The sequence below is a fragment of the Oryzias latipes genome, assembly GCF_053564925.1.
Source record: "Oryzias latipes strain Hd-rR chromosome 1 unlocalized genomic scaffold, Olatipes_Hd-rR_3.1 chr1_Y".
Taxonomy (NCBI): Eukaryota; Metazoa; Chordata; class Actinopteri; order Beloniformes; family Adrianichthyidae; genus Oryzias; species Oryzias latipes.
Window position 1 is genome coordinate 5,395,102 of NW_027616335.1, and position 16,632 is coordinate 5,411,733.

Genomic DNA, 16,632 nt, shown 5'->3' on the forward strand with positions numbered 1-16,632 from the left:
ACCGGGTGACACGCGTGGTTCCTCCGAGTGCTCCTCTGTAACGCCAGGCCCAAAAGCCCGCAGAGGTCCAACAGGACGGCTCGAGGAAGTCGGAACCGGCTCATAAGCCACTCGTCCTCGTCTTATTGCTGTCTAAAGATGCGTTCACTCCGAATTCTTCCATTTGCCACATCTTCTAAGAGCGCAAGATCAGCCATTGTGCATCATTACGCATTGTGATGGGGCATTTTATTTCCATCCATTTAATTACATCAGACAAGCTACAGATGTCGGTAATAATCCGCGTGGAAATGGGGAAATTGTTCCGCGCAAATGTAATTTCTTGTGGCTTTCTGAATGGTTGAGACATACGCCATACATTGTTTTATCAAAAATAAAACAAACTAAAGGCATATGCATGAATACCATAATTCCATAGCTTATGAAGAAATGTTTTAATATGAAAACAACTTTCCCCAGTGGACATTAGTACATCTGTACGTCCGTCCGCACGCCCGCACCTATATCTGCTCCGCCAGACGGACACACTGACGAGAATATCAGTTTTGTACATTATTTCATTCTGTTAACTATATTATTTATGAGGATGAATTGCACAACATGCCAATATTGCAGAACATATTTCACTTTTCTTTCTGCAAATATGTGTTCATTTGAATTTCTGTTGTAATTTTCGTTTGATCTTTTTTGTTTGTTTCACTGCTGATCGATCAAACGGGTGTTTGTGTAGGCTTTTAATTGTAAGACTTGCTTTGTGAAGTCTTCATGTTATTTCTGAGAGGCAGAATTGTCATTTTCACTTTCACGTGTTTCTTCCATCTGCCGACGGTGTCGCCGTTTCTCATTTCACCCGTTTTTGTGCGTACGCCTGGGTCAGAGCTTGCGTGAAGGACCGCACATTTTCCCGTCAAGTTTGCTTTTTATAAATCTCAACTATTGCGTAGAGAGTGGCGTACGCCTTCTTTTGTGCGTACGCAACGTTTATAAATGAGGCCCCAGAGCTTCACTCAGTGGTGGAATCATCACCATGTTGGCCAGAGACACGTTACAACACTCAGGGACCATTTCTTGACCTCGCAACAGAGGAACACGCACATCCCATAGCTGAAGCTGACCCCGCCTGAGGTCTAGTAACGCATGGTGCTTGACCAGGAAGTCCATTCCAAGCAGCACAGCCTGTGTAGATTCACGAAGCACATAAAATGTGTGTTCCCAACACATAGAACCTAACCGAAATGTAATAGACATAGTGCCCAGGGTGTCTAATATTTGTCCATTAACTGCCCGTGAGAACACAACATTTTTCTTCAGGGGTCGGTTCTTCAATGAAGGGACTGACATGCGAAACTCTTCACTTATGAGTGACACTGAAGCGCCTGAATCAATTCAGATGGGAACCTCAGTACCTTCAACCACCCCTCTCACATAAGAAACAGCGCAGTTAGCTGAATCAATCTCATTCACCGTCTTATTGTCCTCCTGATGCATGTTGTCTGAAGAAGAACACGGGGTCTGTGTATCGACTCCCACCTTAGAAACATCCCTGTGATGTTTGCTGTCGTCACGAGGTCTCTGAGGCAGAAAACGCACTCCTCGTTTTCTGGGAGTCGAATCATGAGAGGCTCCCCATCCTGGGCTGGGGCTCCGCGCTCTCCACCATCTTGAGTCGGAAGGCGATGAGTACCGTTGGCGCCTGGGAGCTTCGTAGTCCCATTGTGAGCGAGGTGGCTCTCTGTCCGGAGAGCGGCCCCGATGACTTTCAGGAGTTGGCCTGGGCTGGCAGCCCCTCTCTTCACAGGCACAGCGGGACACGGATGGAGGAAAAGCTCTCGGCGCATCCCTCAGTCTCCCGTTTTCATCCGAGAGTTCTTTCATTTCCATCCTCATGTGAAACACGTCCTCCGTCAGTTTGTCTATGGCTTTATGCAGGCCCTCAGCAGTAGACCCAGACTGTACTTGCAGCTGACCCCCAGCGCAGGAAGCGCGGCCATAGGGAGCTGCACAGTCTCTCTGCAGAGCCTCTCTTGCATTCTCACACCTCTCTGCAGACCAGCGAGGAAACGCCAGAAGTTCTCCTCTCGTCGTTGTGCCACGTCTCCGTACAGCGTGAAACGCCGCCATGACGAGCCGACTCACATCCGCGGCGAACACCTGCAGGCTTTCTCCAGCCGCCCGGGTCCGCGCTGCCAGGCTGGTCCTGAAGCGCTCCAGAGCCTGCCGCTGACCGAACGCCTCTTCCAGCTTCTCCTTTGTGGCCTCATAGTCCGACTTCACAAAGTCCAGGAGGCTGTCTCACAGCAGAAATGCGGCTCCGCTGAGGCGGGTGGGCAAAAAGCACGCGAGCTCACCTCCACGAGGTCCGCCGGCTCCCGCCATTGCACCGACAGCCACCTCCAGCTGTCTGATCCAGCTCTGGAAAGTCTGTCCATCATCTCCAGCAAAGGGAGCAGGCAGATAAATTTGAAAGTCCCCGCGGGGAAAATGCCTGCCGGCGTGTCCCGCGCCTGGTTTAAACGGGTCCTCGTCTCCGACCCACATGGTTGGCAAGCTAGCTCCAGAAAAAAAATCGCCAATGCTGTACAAGCCGTGAAATTAATTTTCAGCAGCGCACGGTCCAGACTCATTCGACAAAAATAAAATAAAACCACCGCTGCCACCAATGTAGCCGGCCTCACAGGGTTCGGTGTCGGTAGATGTGAATGAAATTATGGTGCTCAGACACACACGTCTGTTCACTCCACAGGTCTCTTTATTATAAATCTTGCACAGCAGAACACATGCCCCCTACAGTCCCACTACCGTAACTGCAGTAGTAAATGCATGAACATGAGACACTGCATGGGCTGCTACAATAATATCCAAATATTCTCGGTTTATAGAGCTTAGAAGGCACGGACAAGATTACCGCGTGCTGCAGTCTGGTCTGTGGCAGTCGCGTATGGAAAGTTCCAGCAGGAGGGCAGACTGCGCGCTTTAGTTGGTCCAATCAGCATGCAGAAGCATACTAAGCTGCATAGCGATAGGGGGAAGGGAGGCATCTACAATTGAAAATTAAACACTGACCCCGTTCTTTGGAGGGAATTTTGTATTGTAATTCCTGAGTTAAGGTAACGAATAATCGATCCCATATGTTTACAACTAAAAATTAACGCAAAGTGTACGTTTTTTGGTCAATTCTGATCCATCCATCCATCCATCCATCTTCTTCTGCTCATCCGGGGACCGGGTTGTGGAGGCAGCAGTCTAAGCAGAGATGCCCAGCAGACTTTTCTCTCCCAAGCCACTTCCTCAAGCTCTTCGAGGGGGACCACACGACATTCTCATTCCAACTGAGAGCCAAACCCTGTGTCAGAATTGGCGCCTGGACAGAGCCTAATTCTTGATTTTTTTTTAACACATTCTGCCAAAAAACAAACATGCAAATGACAAAGAAAAGCCAAGATTTGTGAATGCTCTTTTCAGAAAACTATTACTATTGTTATCATGGCCGGCCCTCCCTATACACGAATTACGCAGCCGCGTAGGGCCCCCGTCACCTGCAGGGCCCCGAAGTGGCGAAAAAAAATAAAATGAAAAAAGACCCAAATCTGGCAACCCATTTCATAGCACGTCCGTACCAACGTGCGCTCTGAATGTTGTGCAAAAGAAAGTTGCCTGCACTGTGCAACGTCCGGTGGCACGACCCGGGCCTCAGTGCTGTGCTGTTTCTGTATGTTTGTGTGAATGTTTGGTCCTAACTTCTGAGTTTTCTTACTTTTCCGCTGGCCTGATCCTGCACATGCAAGAATGCGTTTAGTCCTCATTTTCGTGTTGCTATTGCTCGGAGCTGTCCGAGAACTTCTCGGGGTAAGCTGCTCCAACGCTCCTGTGACCTTGGCTGGAGCTCAACGACACGTCTACGCCAGGGAGTCCTTATTAACCTTACGGCACCGGGGAGACACCGCACCAAGTGATCTACCCGTGGAATTGAGGAGGAAGCCGCTAACACGGAGATTAACGCGGCGAAAAAAGAGGACGCCGTGGAGGCGTGCGGCAGTGGCTCAGGAAAAGAGGACACTGCCCACCTCTGCCTTCAGTGATCCTTAGCAACGTGCGTGTGTGACAGACAGAGCTGTGGGTGGTGGTTTGTCCCTCATGGTGTTCCACAGTTTAACATTCATGGCCAGCACCTGTCTGTTGAGCTGTGATTGGCTCACAAGGCTGATAAATAGCGGCAGTGGGAGTTCCATCTAGGTGCCGGTTTCCTGGTTTGGCCTTGGTGGGTGAGCTTGACATGTGGACCTTTTTTACTAAAGCTTTTAATCATTTGAGTCCTTTTACTAAAATTTTTAAGCATTTGAGTTTGCAACATTTTAAATTCTATTTATACTAACAGGTGGTGGCATGAGTTCTGACCCTGGGGCATGAGAGGTAATATAAGGGTTTGTAAAACATGTGTTTGTCCCAGGGGAGAACTAACTTATTTTTCCTTTTCAAGCAGAGTTGCCACTGCTGTTTTGCTTGTAGTGTTTTTACTCATTGTTTTTAATGTTTTAACAAACCTTGACACCCTTGCTTTTATCTATTTTTAAACTGTTTTGTGCTCATTTTTAGTTTTAGTATCTTGGTGTCTGGACCTGGCTAAAGGTGGCTGCCTCCTTCTTTTATCCTTATGGTAGCTGGTGGGTGCCATATATAGTATTGTGTAAGGGGGACCCCCCCTGTTTTCAGCCCATAAATTAGTGGTGACCTGCTCAGGTGCACCTTGTCATGGAACGAAGATGTGGACACAAGATGCAGGACGACAGAAGTTGAGAAACACAAGGATTTTAATCCTGAGGAAGGCTCTGAGACTCGTGAACTAGTAACAGTCATAAGAGAACGATCCGGTGATAAGTGAGGAGGAACACAAGGTATACACACAACAGTGATTGACAACAGGTGAGTAAACAGGTGCTGGCGATGAAGACGTCAAGTCCACAGAAGCACAACAGAACACCGAACCGGAACCTAACAAAATAAAAGCCCCAACCCGGAAGTGAAGGTGAACCTAACCGCCCTGGCCCCCGGTACCCGACAGTACCCCTCCCTCAAGGGGCGCCTCTGGGCGCACCACCGGGCTTGTCAGGATGGCGGCGGTGGAACTCCCGGAGCATGTCCTTGTCCAGCATCCTTGACGTCGGCTCCCAGGACCTCTCCTCGGGCCCGTACCCCTTCCAGTCCACCAGGTACTGCAGACCCCGACCCCGCCGTCTGACGTCCATGATGCGTCTGATGGTCCATGCAGGCTGACCGTCGATGATACGAGGCGGTGGCGGTTGGGAGGGAGAAGGCTGGAGAGGACTCGTAACGTGTGGTTTGAGCTGAGAGACGTGAAAGACTGGATGAACACGCATAGTACGAGGAAGGCGCAGTCGGACCGCCACAGGGTTGATGATCCTCTCCACCTCGAAAGGCCCGATGTACTTGGGAGACAGCTTCCTCGACTCCGTCCGCAGCTTGATGTTAGCTGTAGATAGGAGAACCAACTGACCTGGTGTGTAGTTAGGTGCAGGTAACCTATGCCGGTCGGCCAGTCTCGTGTTAGCTGCGGACGAGCGAAGGAGAGCAGCGCGTGCTTCCCTCCAGATGCGCCTGCAGCGGCGGTAGAGGTGTTGAACCGACGGGACCGTCGCCTCCTTCTCCTGCTCCGGAAACAATGGAGGTTGGTAGCCCAGGGAACTCTCAAAGGGGGACATACCTGAAACAGATGATGTCATAGAGTTGTGGGCATACTCAACCCACGGCAGCAGGGTGCTCCAAGAGGTCTGGTTACGGGAACAGACGCATCGGAGAGCCACCTCAAGGTCCTGATTGGTCCTCTCGGCCTGCCCGTTGGACTGTGGATGGAACCCCGAAGAGAGACTGACCGTGGGTCCAAAGGCTGCACAGAAAGTCTTCCATAATCGTGAAATGAACTGAGGGCCGCGGTCAGAGACGATATCCACCGGAATGCCATGCAGCCGGAACACGTGTTCAATGACGAGTTTGGCGGTCTCAACGGCCGAAGGCAGCTTCCTCAGGGGCACGAAGTGGGCTGCCTTGGAAAACCGGTCCACGATCGTCATGATTGCAGTCTTCCCAGAGGAGGATGGCAGACCGGTCACAAAGTCCAGGGCGATGTGGGACCACGGGCGGCTCGGGACAGGTAAGGGGTGTAACAGATCTGCTGGTGGTCGATTGCTGACCTTGTTCTGGGCGCAGATCGTGCAGGCCGAAACAAACTCTCGGGCGTCCTTCGCCAAGCTGGGCCACCAGAAACAGCGACGCAGGAAGGAGACAGTTCTGTGTACACCGGGGTGACAAGTGAGGCGCGTGGCGTGAGCCCATTGAAGGGCCTGACTCCTTACGGCCCTAGGTACATAGAGTCTGTTAGGTGGCCCACTACCAGGGTCAGGTTCCCGGATCTGGGCAGCTTTGATATCCCTCTCCAGCTGCCAGGAGAGGGCACCCAGAACACAGGAGGCAGGTATCACAGTCTTAGGTTGCTGACTCTCCACCAACGGTTCCTGTTGCCGAGAAAGAGCGTCCGGTTTGACGTTCTTGGAGCCAGGGCGGTAAGACACCACAAAATCAAAACGAGCAAAAAACAGTGACCACCGTGCCTGTCTAGAGTTAAGCCGTTTTGCGGTCCGGATATAGGACAAGTTCTTATGATCAGTCCAGACCACAACAGGCTGACCCGCCCCCTCCAACCAGTGCCTCCACTCCTCCAACGCCAACTTGATGGCCAGAAGCTCCTTGTCACCCACATCATAGTTCGTCTCCGCCGGATTAAGCCGGCGGGAGAAGAAGGCGCAAGGATGAAGCTTGCTGTCTGCACCCTTACGCTGGGACAACACAGCTCCAACCCCAGTGTCTGAAGCGTCAACCTCCACAACGAACTGGGCGGAGGGATCAGGTTGGATAAGGACCGGTGCCGTGGTGAAAAGGCGTTTGAGGTCCCGAAAAGCGCCCTCAGCGGCCTCCGTCCAAATAAAAGGCGAGGAGGTGGAGGTCAGACCCGTAAGGGGGGCTGCGACTGAGCTGTAATTCCGGATGAAACGGCGTAGATAGTTGGCAAACCCCAAAAACCGTTGGAGCTGTTTGCGAGTGGCCGGGGTGGGCCAATCCACCACCGCACTGACCTTAGCCGGATCAGGTCGCACCTCCCCCCCTGTGATTACAAAACCCAAAAACGATACACTAGAGGAGTGGAAATCACATTTCTCGGCCTTCACAAACAGTTTATTCTCCAGGAGCCGTTGGAGAACCAGACGAACATGCCGCCTATGTTCGCTGGGGGTCCTGGAGAAGATGAGAATATCATCCAGGTACACAAACACGAAATGATGGATGTAATCTCGTAGCACATCATTAATCATGCCCTGAAAAACAGCTGGAGCGTTGGACAAACCAAACGGCATCACCAGATACTCATAGTGTCCAAGATGTGTGTTGAAGGCAGTCTTCCACTCGTCACCCTCCCTCATACGCACCAAGTGGTACGCATTCCTTAAGTCCAATTTAGTGAAGATCCGGGCCTCCTGCAAAGACTCAAATGCAGTGTTCATGAGAGGAAGAGGATAACGGTTCTTAATAGTGATGGCGTTTAACCCACGAAAATCAATACATGGCCGTAAAGAACCGTCCTTATTCCCCACAAAGAAAAACCCCGCTCCCACAGGGGACGAAGAGGGTCTGATAAGGCCCGCCTGAAGAGAGTCAGTCACATACTGCTCCATGGCCTCCCTCTCAGGCTTAGACAGACTGTAAAGATGAGTCCTGGGGAGTGTAGCACCGGGCTGCAACTCTATGGAGCAGTCATAAGGCCTGTGAGGAGGTAATGAGAGAGCCCGGGATTTCGAAAACACCTCTCCCAGATCGTGGTATTCAGAGGGCACCTTGGAGAGGTCAGGTGAGGACGGCTGTCCTACTGGGTCAGCGTATCAGCCCCTGGATGCCGAGCTGAGCGTTAACAGACCTCGTGACAGTGATTACTCCAACTGTTTATACGGTTGTTAGCCCAGTCAATGATTGGATTATGGGCCAGGAGCCAAGGAAACCCCAGAACCACCGGATTATGTGGTGAGTCAAACAGAAAAAAACGAGTATGCTCGTGATGGTTCCCAGACAGTATGAGGTGGACGGGCTCAGTAATCTGGTCAATAGTGGCGAAAGCCTCTCCATTAAGGGAGATAACCTGCCAAGAACGGGGAAGTAACTCGGTCTTTAGTCCGACCCGTTTGGCTAGCTCGGCATCCATGAGGTTCTGTTCAGCCCCTGAGTCCAATAAGGCCTGAACAGGAAACCCCCCACCCCTAGACATGACATGACCCTCCAGAAAACAGGAGGTGGATTTTGAACAGGTGGGCGCATGCCCTCCGTTCGTCAGTGTGCCCACTCTTAATGACGAATGGAGACATTTGGGCAGTGCTTACAGAAATGTCCCCGCTGACCACAGTAAAGACACTCACCCGCCGCTATCCGTCGTCTGCGCTCAGAGGGGGATAAACGGCCACGACCCAGCTGCATGGGTTCCTCCAACGGAACTACAGGAGAGTCTGTGGAAGCAACCGAAGAAGGATGAGAAGAGGGCGGGTCGTAGTCGTCAGCGCGTCCCCGGGAAAAGGAAACGTTCGACCGGCGCCCCCGTCGGCGATCCTGCAGTCGATTGTCGATCCTGATGACTAGAGCGATGAGAGGCTCTAGAGACGACGGCAACTCCAATGGAGCTAAGTGGTCTTTCAGCACCTCGGACAGCCCCTCCAGGAAAGCGTCTACGAGCGCGGCGGGATTCCATCCGCTCTCTGCAGCGAGAGTCCGGAATTCGATAGCGTAGTCTGTCACCCGACGATTTCCCTGCGCCAACCGCATCAGCGCCCGGGCTGCCTCTCGACCGGGTTTCGTGTGCTGAAAAACTTGGGTGAAGGCGTCGAGAAAAACAGAAAGAGAAGCGCAGGTTGCTCCCCCACGTTGCCACTCTGCGGTGGCCCACGCTCCGGCTCTGCCGGTGAGGTGAGAAATAATAAACGCCACCTCGGCACGATCCGTGGGAAAACTGGCAGCCTGCAGCTCGAAATGGAGTTCACACTGTGTGACAAACGCCCGGCAGTCCCCAGAGTCACCAGAAAACCTCTCCGGTCGGGCCAGCTGAACCGCTGGGGCGGGAGACGTCTGGACCGGAACCATCTGTGCGGATGCGGCAGAGGAGGGATGGAGCGGATGAGGTGTCAGCGGCTGCTGAACCTGTCTTGCCAGGGTGTCGATGCGATCGCAGATCGCAGTCAGCTGTTTCTCCTGGCGATCGGCCATCTCCAGCATACCTCGGCGGAGGCAGTTCAGCTGTTCCTCCTGGTGGCGGATGACCTACTCCTGGCTGCTGGCGTTTGCTCGAGAAGCTTCTGCGCCTGCTGCGTCCATGAGGACCGGATCGTAATGTCATGGAACGAAGATGTGGACACAAGATGCAGGACGACAGAAGTTGAGAAACACAAGGATTTTAATCCTGAGGAAGGCTCTGAGACTCGTGAACTAGTAACAGTCATAAGAGAACGATCCGGTGATAAGTGAGGAGGAACACAAGGTATATATACACACAACAGTGATTGACAACAGGTGAGTAAACAGGTGCTGGCGATGAAGACGTCAAGTCCACAGAAGCACGACAGAACACCGAACCGGAACCTAACAAAATAAAAGCCCCAACCCGGAAGTGAAGGTGAACCTAACCGCCCTGGCCCCCGGTGCCCGACACACCTCTTCTGTTTTGTATTTTCTTTTAATCACTGTTTGGGTTGTGGTGTGTTTTTGTGTGCATTTGGGCCCTGAGCAGGTACTCCTGGTGAGAGTTGGATCAGAGATCTCCCTTGGTGGTGTTTGTGGCTACCCGCCAGTGCAGTGGGGCTGAGGCGATCCTGGAGGCAGCCGCCCTCATGCAGTGTTGGAGTGCGGTCCAACTGTCCGAGTCTATTTTAACTTTCTCTTTTTATGGAATTTGTGTCAAGTTTTTAATAAATTGTATGTTTTTAACCTATCAAATCCAGTCTCCACTTGGGGTGCAAATGTAAGAGGGCGTTCGGTCCCACGTGCACTGTCAAGGAAAGTAGATGAACTAAGGATCAACAGTCGGCATCTACATGAATACAGGGAGTCATGTATGATCGTGTTGACGGAAACCTGGCTCCGCGAGGAGACACCTGACAGCTGCATTGAACTGGATGGATTCACCTGCGTGAGAGCGGACCGAGATCTCTCTTCTGGCAAATCCAAAGGTGGGGGTATTTGCATATATGTCCGTGATGAATGGTGCAGCCAAATTAAAGTTAGAGACAAAATGTGCAGTCCTGACTTGGAAATGCTGTGCATCTCGTTACGCCCTTTTTATTTACCAAGGGAGTTTGGCAATATTATAGTGTGTGCGGTCTACACCCCCCCGAGTGCGAACACATCAGTGGCCACCAGTCAGTTGGCAGACTGTGTGTATAGACGTCTTCAGCACACTCCAGGGGCCCCGGTGTTCCTACTAGGGGACTTTAACCAAGCACGGCTTGAGCATGCTTTACCGGGGTTTCATCAGTATGTTAAATGTGCCACACATAATGAGAAGGTCCTTGACAAATGCTATGGGAACATTAAAAATGCCTTCAAAGCTAAATCCCTCCCTCCCCTGGCGAACTCTGACCACACAACCATTCATCTTCTACCCACCTACAAAACTGTTCTAAAATCTTCAAAACCTGTCAAGAAATCTGTGACCAACTGGACAAAAGATAGTGTACTGACTCTGAGAGGTTGTTTTTCCTGCACTGACTGGAGTGTTTTTCATGAACTGGAATTGAATGAATCAAATGAAACCATCACTGATTATATTCATTTCTGCATTGATGGTATTGTTCCAAAAAAAGTTGTCAAACATTTCCCCAACAACAAACCTTATGTAACAAAGGAAGTAAAAAGTTGCATAAATCTAAGAAAGCTTGCTTTTAATAATAATGATAATATTGGATTAAAGACAGCTCAAAAGGATTTGGACATTGCTATAAAAAAGCTAGAAACAAACATCGCCTTGACATTGAGAACAGCTTCAATGCCAAAAACACTAAACACCTATGGGACACAATGAAAAAGGTGAAAAACATGAATTCTGTCAAAACACAACCAACTACTATGAATAGTGCAGAGAAAGCAAATGAATTGAACCAATTTTTTTTGCGGTTTAATTCACATAACGCGGGCCACATGGCTGACGTTGATTTTCTTAATTCGGGTGTATGTAGTCCAAGTACTGAGCTTATAAATCGTGAGTTGGTAATCAATACTTTTAGAAAAGTGCCAAATAAAAAATCAGCAGGTCCAGATGGTTTAACATCGTTCCTGTTCTGAAGAGTTGTCAGAAGCTTGGGCTCCAGTGTTCCAAAAGTCAATTCAGAGCTGTGAGGTTCCTGCTCTGTGGAAAAACTCTGTCATAATTCCCATTCCAAAAATCAGCAGTCCTCAGTCTGGAAATGATTTTAGACCTATCGCATTGACATGTATAGCAATGAGGTGTTTTGAAAAAATCATGATTGAGTGTCTTAAGGAAGAGGTGTCACCTTTCTTGGATAACTTGCAATTTGCATACAAACATGGCAGCAGCACTGCAGATGCTGTGATCAGTGCATCTCACCTCATTCTAAAGCACTTAGAGGCACCTAACACTTATGCCAGAGTCTTATTTGCAGACTTTAGTTCTGCCTTTGACACTGTTCAACCAGCGATCCTGGTCAAAAAGATGTTGGAAATGAACGTAAATCCAGACATGGTTAAATGGTTTTTTTCACTCCTGACTGACAGAACACAACAAGTAAAGCTCAATGGCACATTTTCAAAAGTGTTAAGTTGTAATACTGGGATACCACAGGGGGCAGTGAGTTCACCTTTGCTCTTTACTCTTTACACTAACAGCTGCCAAAGTAGCCACACCCAAAACAAAATTATAAAGTTCTCTGACGACACGATTATTATCAGTCTCCTTTCCGTTGCAGATAACCCTTTAATTTACTTTGATGAGGTGAAACACTTCAACAAATGGTGCGAGGATCATAGTTTGCTCTTGAACACAACAAAAACCAAAGAAATCATATTTGACCCAAAAAGGGTCACGTCACATAGACCTTTAGCAATTGGAAGCATTCAGATCGAAGCAGTAAACTCTATAAAATATTTGGGTGTCTGGATTGATAACCAACTGAAATGGACTGTTCATGTAGATTATCTTTGTGGAAAACTCGCCCAAAGACTCTACTTTCTGAGAAGGCTGAGGCTGTTTGGTGTCAGTTCCAAGATACTGATCACATTTTACAATGCAGTTCTGGAAAGTCTGGCAAGGTACGCAAAGGCAGCATGGTTTGGGGCACTCAGTGTTAAAGATAAAAATAAACTTTACAAGCAACTAAACGTTGCCCTCAAGGTCTGTGGCTGTAGGGATCATCAAACATTGCAAGTCACATATGAGGAAACAACTCTTAAGCTTGCTAGGAAAACAACAAATGACCCTGGTCATTTTCTGTTCCCAGAATTTGAGCTTTTACCTTCAGGCAGACGTTTTAGAGCTGTCAAATACAAAACAGTTCGATTCAAATCTTCATTTATTCCAGCAGCAGTTACCCTGCTGAACAAGAACTGATTAGCTGTATCTGCAGAGGGAAATCTTTGTAGAGCAGTCGCCTTAGAAATAACCAAATTGTTTTGTGTGAGAACAGTTACTGGATTTTATAAAAAATAATTTTTAGCAATGTGGTTTTTAGGGATCTTATTAAACATTTTACAAATGTTTTACTTTTTTTTCTATTTGTGTTCTCGACTATGTGGGTCAGGCCTGGGGGGGGGGGGGGGGGGAATCTGTATACTCTGTTTTTAACTACTATGTAATCGTTTTATGCTCTTTATCATGTATGTGATGTGCGAATGCTGAAATATGTTGTAACAGTTTGCAGCTCTGTGGCCTAAAACAAATTTCCTCTCTGAGGACAATAAAGTTTACTTTACTTTACTTTACTTTAATGATCACCTGAACCAATCTGGCAACCCAGATAATGACGTTAAGGCACTCTTCAACGATTGGTCAACATCACTGTATCTGAGCCTGGCACAGTATGCATTTACGAGCGCATTTTGTTTCAATAAAGTTGGGGAAAAGGAAAAAAACGAGCGAAATTTGTCCCTCTGATCAAAGCGACAACAAGAGAACATCATGCCACAGAGACTTTATCCATCAGGAGCTGAAAAAAGATGAAGAACTTCAACATCATCACAAGGTAAGTTTGGAGGATGTTGGGGCCGTAATTTTTACATTATCCAGTATTTCTGTGCAGCTGCGCAATTTACGTAAATACTAATCAAATCCAGGTGAAGTTTGCACAAACGACCCCTGTCGTAAATTTCCAATGGAAAACTCGAAAACTAATTCTGATACCCAAGTTTCCAAGATGAGGTCGGACATGACCTTCCAAAACGGCGAAGAGTAGAGAAGAGTAAACAATGACAACGGCGATGGCTGATAAATGTTTTAACTCACGTTATAATATTGTTGAATTGTTTTGCTAACACATAAGTGCGTTCTGCATTTTCTGGTTATGTCAGTATAAAAACTGCTGTTTATCTGTTATAGCAGGTCAGGTAGTCTGACTGTTTCAACAATGTGCCTTAAAATCTTGCATTGGCCTGAAATAAAATATGGAGAATCAAAACTGCCAGATACAAATAGTAAATAAAGGTTATAATTTATAAATGACAAACAAAAGAAATTTTCTCATTTTCAAATTATGAACATACAAAATAATAGACAAAGAAGTGTCTAAGTGCTTATATTTCCACTTATACTCAAATTATTGTTCACATTTATTATTTATAAATGGGTACATTTTTTCTTATTTGTATTTTGCAGTTTTGGTTTTACATAATGAGGATGTTTTGCACAGTTCCGTCTCAGCCGACAGTTTCTTCTGCTCTCAAAAAGTATTAAAATGTATTGGAAGTGGTGCAGCGTCCAAATCCCAAGATGTTCCTGACTTCACTGAAAATGGAATCTCAGGTCATTTTAATAGCTTGTAAAGTAATTTAAAAAACAGTGTCTGCATTAGCCCTTTTTTCATAATACGCAGCTGAAGAGTATGGAGTCCCAAGTTGTTCATAATTAAATAAATAAATATGACCTTGTGCAAATATACAATCAGACAATAAATCTCTCATTAATATATAAAAGGATCATGAAATTGTGAAAAACCTGCACACAGATTTTAAATGAGCCACTAAACTATTAGTAGTATTCTGCTATAGTTATTTTATTAGCTTCATCATTGCTTATTGTATAATAATAATTATTGTTTTTTTAGCTGCAGAAGAAACTCCTGTCACCACATCTTCGATTAAAAGAGAAAACGTTGATGCTGCTGCTGGTAAGTTCAAATCTACCCAATATGGAACCTAAATCAAACTTATTGTTTCATTATTACTTAAAAGAAAGTCATACATGTGCGCGCACACAAACAAAAGTGAAGGCACTTCTTTCCAACATTCTGCTTCTAGCATCACAGCAACTTTTCACTGTTTGCTTTTGTTGATGTTCTGTCTCTTATGTTCCAGAGGCTCCAAGAGAGGCGTGTATGGAAGAGGAGCCGACTGGATTCCACCAACCTCAAATCCAATTGATCCAGCTGAATGACCAACCACACTCTCTGATCCAGTAAGAATGGATTTGGTGCAAGGTCCTTTTCACACTGATAAAGACTCTGACTTTCCAAAATCCCCATCATTGAGCTGTTATTCTTTTTTTTGGATTATTTTATCGTTATTTGATTTTTTATTAAGTTGCTGTTTTTAATAAGTTGGAGTTTTGTGAATGTCATTTGTTAAGTGCCTAATGTTACATTAAAAAAAAAAAAAAAAAAAAAATATATATATATATATATATATATATATATATATATATATATATATATTTTAATATACATACATATATATTTACTTTTGTACGGTGGCCCAGAAGGGTCACAACACAACACATTAACTTTACACACAACACATTAACTTTACACACAACACATTTACTTTACACACAACACATTAACTTTACACACAACACATTAACTTAACACACAACACATTAACTCACAACACAATAACTGGGCCACCGTACTTTTGTCATTCATATTTTTTTTCTTTTCACTTTTAAAATTGATTTGGCACCACTTCATGTGCATCCAACATGCAAGCAATAAACGTATTCAATTCTTCAGCAGCAACAATAATACATTCACAAAATGTCTCATTTATATTACAACAACAGTTGCGTTTTGTTGGTGCTGCTGATCAGTTAGAGGGCCCACAAATTAAATTTCGCTTAGGGCCCCCGGAAGACCAGGGCCGGCCCTGCATGCAGGGGTTTGTCCTCCCATGAGGATCTGTCCTCCAGCACTGTATCCTCTGCTCTCCATTGCCTGAGACATTCACTGAGCACACTGTCAGTTGGGGCCTTGAGCTTGATGTACTCATGCATCTTGGATTTTCATCCTGGATAGGCCCATTGGCTTCAAGGGTGGTTTTCCAACGCTTCCTATGAAGGCTCTTAGAGTCCTGCTGATGTTGTACAGCTCCAAGCATTCAGTGATCCATGTGTGTGGCATTGAGTCATAGGCCTTCTTGTAATCAATACAGGTTGGTGTGTCGTGACTTGCAGTCTTGAGCGACTGTTCTGTCCACCAGGAGTTGGTGTTTGGCTCCTCTGGAGTCTCTACCAATGCCCTTCTGTGTGTTACTCATGTTACTCAAACATCAAACTGCCTTGCTGAGCACACATACAAGTGAAGAAGGTATACGTCAAGTAGCGTCTACACTGCCGCGAAGAAATAATGACGGAAATTGTAAAATATCCCCGAACTAAGCACCAGTTGGAGCTACTGGTGCTTGAAATATTCATGTTTTCTTTGTATGATTCTGACAAGCGCGTAAATACTTACTCCCTTCTTCTGAGTGAAAAGCGACTTTAAGAAGCGTAAAGTTGCGCAGCGCCACCTTGTGTACAGGAGCCACTTTGTGTACAGGAGTATTTCTGTTTTACATTAAGCGCCATCTAATGTCAGGGAATGAAATTGCATGTTCGCTCGGCTCATCGTCAGCGAAAATCGCCTGGGTGTGAACACAGGTGCTCCATACATTCTTGTAAAATACTTTTTTCTTTGTGTTTATTTGATTCTATTAAAGACATTTTGATAAGAACGACGGTACCGGGATTTAGCCGTAGCTTCAGCTGTTTTAGGAAAAGTCCCGCCCCTTTAACTGTCTCCACCAATCATTCTTGAAGGCTTAATCACATGTCATCAGTCTGACCAATCAGGAGTGGTTAAAGTCTTCACTTCCTTGTTTCAATTTAGCTCATAAGTCTTTCAGTTCTAACAAAAATACCAGCTAAAGCTCGTCTTAAGTGGTGTAGCTTTCCACAGAATCTGGTGTCAGACAGTGGAACAAGTAAACAAAACAATGGAGCTCAGAGAAGCTTGATTGTCTGCAGTCGCTGGATTTTCGGCACCAGGTGCATTGGGTTAAAGTGACTGTCTTAGCGCACAATGAGTCTCTCCTCTTAACGTCTTAAAACAA

At 46.9% G+C, this 16,632-nt stretch overlaps 2 long non-coding RNA genes across 2 annotated transcripts in view; both read left to right on the forward strand.

Moving 5' to 3' along the window:
* The first annotated feature begins 4,239 nt into the window (after positions 1 to 4,239).
* On the forward strand, positions 4,240 to 4,622 carry LOC144990436 (uncharacterized). The gene is made up of 3 exons (XR_013654428.1): positions 4,240 to 4,262; positions 4,376 to 4,410; positions 4,600 to 4,622. It is a non-coding gene; the product is annotated as an uncharacterized LOC144990436 (long non-coding RNA).
* A 9,633-nt stretch (positions 4,623 to 14,255) lies between these two features.
* Positions 14,256 to 16,632, forward strand: part of LOC144990399 (uncharacterized) — a 108,448-nt gene continuing 106,071 nt past the window's right edge. The window contains exon 1 of the long non-coding RNA XR_013654398.1: positions 14,256 to 14,435. This is a non-coding gene — a long non-coding RNA (uncharacterized LOC144990399). The remainder of the gene's footprint in view (positions 14,436 to 16,632) is intronic.